Here is a 4,241-nt window from a genome sequence, read left to right on the forward strand (position 1 = left end):
TAGCTCCAACCAACGTTGACTTAAGTAAAATCACTTCATCAGCAATTCATGAGATTTCATTCTATGGCGCCGTAAAGGTTTTTATACCACGTTTTTCACATACACAGTAGTGCGTCCCAGAACCTGTAAACAGACCTTTATGTGTAAAATTGACTCACTTCCCCTTAAACAACACAATACTTAAGGTGAAAGAAAAAGCAAAATTTAAAAAAACAGCTGGCTAGCAATTATTTAAGGTAGGATGGTTTATGTGGGATTGACTCAAAGCAGTGCTCATGCTCACAATAATGACAAAACATGTCACCAGTGCAACAGTGTGGCTCATTGATGTGTTTTTAAAAAATTTTTTGGATGATAATGGAAGTCTGAAGCACAGAAAATAAGGTATATTACACGTTTGACACACAGTTAATACTTAGAATACTTTAGATTATTCCTTTTGTTCTTTGTCTTCTAATTTTTTATCAGTAAGAAAAATACAGAATATTACCTTCTTTTGGTTGTGACTGCAAGACAAAAACAGAGATACAAAGTTTTCACACAAGGTTTTCGTATGACAATTATGGCATGTCATGTTTCCCTGACTGGCTGGTGTGTATAAAGCATCAGCAAATACATGGATGATCCTTGAGCCTGAATATGAGTTGATGTATTCTCTTAATCAGCCTCCTCTCTGGACTGCGTCTCATTCTTTCTGCCCCTGAATTTGCATAGTCAAAGCTGTGATCATTTACACGATGGCATAGGTACAATTCATTTCAGTCTGAAGTCGTTCCCTTCCTCGTGGATGAAGCACTGCAGCTTGGGCTTGTGTGTGTCTGTGGGGAACGATAAGGAAAAAAATAAATGAGGAAATCATATAGGGGGGGCTCAGTAGCTGATGTGAAGCTCTCTAGAGGCAATGGTATTTTACTGTCATTGGCTGGAGAAAGGTCAAAGCAAAGGCACGTTGAAATGGGGGAATAAATAGGCACACATACTGCAATGCGTAGGGAGCATCGGCCTGCCAATAAAGTTCCAATATATTCCCCTCACGCTCCCTGTTCACTCCCATTACAGAGCTCATCAGCATCAAATCCCCACTAGCAGCAGCAGCACGCCCTCCCCCACATACAGTATGCGCCCTCTTTCTCACGGACGCACAAACACACACACACACACACACACTCACGCACACCATTTGCAGGCCTTGCAAAAAGGAGGCTATTTGTTTAAATCTTCTGGCCAGTCTCTGTGTGTGTGTGTTTGTGTGTGTGTATACACCACATTTTTGTGTGTTTGCCGACTATTGTCCCTAACTCTTACCTACAAATAACAGTGGCCATCTTGGTGTCACCTCAGGTTTCATGGTGGTTATTATCTATAAGCTCTAACCAGCAATTTGAGCTGACAAGTCTGTTAACTTTTATTATGCAAACGTATAGCACACATCTTACTAAGTAGTTGTAAAATGATGGGGTTTTTTGGAGGATAGAGGCTTAAAATAAGAATAGGATAGAAAAACTCTAATGATTTCATTAAAATGTAATTGTTGGTTATTTGCATTATGATGATGGTCATAGTTAATATTAACTGCTATATCACTGCCCTCCCTCCCCCGTTCCCCTGTTCTCTCTTCCTCCTTTCTCCCTCCCTCCCTCATCCCCACATCTCCAGTCCCACCGCCCGAGGCGGTGGACCGATACCTTTGCTACATCCAGACAGACACACCACCTTCTCCGCCTCGCAGTCCTACACCCCTCTCAGTCCACCTCAGCTCAGCTCAGCTCAGCTAACATGACAGGCCGGGCAGATGATGATAAATGCAGAGGAGGAAAAGCAATTACTGGATCAGTTAGGTGTAGTAGGGAGAGCTCAGGGCACTCATTACCAACAGACTGTAGAGTTTGGGATGCACACACACACACACACACACACACACACACACACACACACACACACACACACTTACTCACACATGTGCATTGCCATTGGATTAGACACATCAATAACAACCGCTACTCTCAGAGTTACATATGACAAAGTTGTGTTTCACACTTCCATTCATCCACGTGGATTGAATCAATGAATCTATGATTATCCATTTAATGCTGCAGCATATAAACACACAGTGTGCTATATGACAACAAAATAAGAAGAAGGAAAGTGGCAAGCAGATGACAAAAACACTGTTAGAGATGCACAACATGAATTTAATATCAGTGGGTTAGTCATGTAGCGTGCATTTGTTGATGTGAGCTATACAGTTGTGTGACGTGCCAGCTGCACACCTGTCAAAGCCGAGGTAGCCACTTACATAGTATATAAGCCAAGGAGGATAAGGCAGCCATAGTGATTGACAGTAGCACTGAGGTTGTCATAGGGACAGCTGCAGTCCTCGCTGTCCCCTGAGGAGGATGTAGAAACACTAATGATAAGGGAGAGACACATACACACAGAGAGGGAAAGAGCGACATTGAGGAAAAGGAAGGGATGATTCGTATTTACCCTGCAAATGCACACACACACACACAAACACACACTCTTTCTTACAGGCTAAAATGGAGGCTGTTTCCCAGGCTGTGTGTCTGTGCGAGTGGTGGGCGGTGAGATCGCAGGTCAGGCCCACGCAGTCCCTATTCAGCCGTACAGTGTGCAGCAAACACCGGCTACACAGGGGCCAGAATGGCAGACGGAACAAAGAAGAGCTCATGCATGCTCACGAAAAAAACAGAAACACTCACACATATTTACACATGCAAACACACACACAAAGACATGCACACACAATGCTCCCCCTTTGCCAAAACTCCACCTCAGTGCCTGCTTTGCCTCTGCATTGCTGCCCCCTTTCTGTAAAAGATTTGATGATGGCTTTGTGAAGAAACAGTTAAAAGTGTCATTTAGTGCATTAGCCTGGTTAAAGTCAGTAAGAACACACAACACAATAATGCACATGCAATAGGTTTTATAGAAAAGGTTTTACTTTACACAGCAATACTTTCTAAAAGGTTTACTAGATAACTAATGTTCAAAGATATTTTTTTCTCTTTTTGCCCTAAAAACTTTCATTTTTTTGTGGGTGAGTCCATGGATCTAAATTGTGGGTTTGCGTTACCACTACACTCAGTAAACATGTGATTACAAAAACAGCTTGATTCTGTTGGACATCTAATTACTGCTTGCATTGCGGTTCACCTCTGATATAACCTTTACTGTCAGAGGAGGTGTCTGTTTGACTTTGATAATGGGTATGTTTGGTTATTTGGCTCGCGGGGGCATTTTGTCACATGTCTGACCACATTTGGACTGGACAGGATGTTCTAAACAAGTTCATGCTTGAGCGCTGCTGGGAGAGGATGATGTAGTGGCACTGTAGGTGGCGGAGATACACAAAGTCTCAACATGTGTTTGTGTGTGCTTATGTGTGTGTGTGCGTATTTGTGTGTGCGTGCGTGCGTGCGTGCGTCAGCGCCAGAGTGAATGTTTGTGTATATGGGCGAGTGGGGGTGGCAGGGCTATAATCTGCTCCAAACTGCTTGCGGGCAGAGGCGAGGTGGGCGAGACAGTGATACTGAAAGAGTGTAAGGGAGAACGGGGGGGGGGGGGGGGGGCAGTGACTTGGCAAGAGAGGAGAAATACAGACAGAAAAGAAAAACAAGAAGAGAGGGTGGGAGAAGTAGAGGTGAGTTGAGAGCAGTGTGGATTGGTGCAGCTTACGGATGCTCTACTGTACCCACTGTCCTCTCTCCTCTCCCACCCATTGTCATGCCGGGCTCCGTGGGCGCCGGCAAGGCAGCTAATTCCTCTGACATTTACGTTGCTTTCTCAACCCTCCAGTGACGCAAGCCTGGCCGCAGCCACTTTCAGCACCCAGAATGGCCTGAGGTGGACGAGAGATGGTGGATGGTGCAGACGATGGACTACTCAACCCTAGCTGGGGCCCAGCCAATGTGGAGGCCCTTAGAAACACTATCAGAGCCAAGGTCCTGCATATTGTGTTCTATTATACAGTATGTCTTGAATAAAATAGGATTAGTGTGGGTGGAAGAATAAGAGAAGAAAATAGTGCAGAGGAAAAGAGTAATGAAAAGTGAAGGAGAGGAAGAGGAGAGGGACGGGACCGGAAAAAAAATTGGGAAATGAATAGTGCGAGGAATTTACAATTTTTCCACTCTTCCATGCCAAAGTATGCACTTGGGTTTTAAAGTACAGATTTCATGAATTCACTTTACAATACTTACAAAAAGACTACAGCAACT

At 44.0% G+C, this 4,241-nt stretch overlaps 1 long non-coding RNA gene across 1 annotated transcript; it reads right to left on the minus strand.

The window, feature by feature from the left end:
* Positions 1 to 275: 275 nt before the first annotated feature.
* LOC119901415 lies at positions 276 to 2,751 on the minus strand. Its single transcript, XR_005444195.1, has 3 exons — positions 2,533 to 2,751; positions 2,297 to 2,407; positions 276 to 818 (listed from the first exon to the last, which is right to left on the minus strand). It is a non-coding gene; the product is annotated as an uncharacterized LOC119901415 (long non-coding RNA).
* Positions 2,752 to 4,241: the final 1,490 nt, after the last annotated feature.

This window comes from Micropterus salmoides, unplaced genomic scaffold (assembly GCF_014851395.1).
Source record: "Micropterus salmoides isolate LMB-PRFRI ecotype aquatic unplaced genomic scaffold, ASM1485139v1 Ms_hic_scaffold_13, whole genome shotgun sequence".
In the NCBI taxonomy this organism is placed as follows: domain Eukaryota; kingdom Metazoa; phylum Chordata; class Actinopteri; order Centrarchiformes; family Centrarchidae; genus Micropterus; species Micropterus salmoides.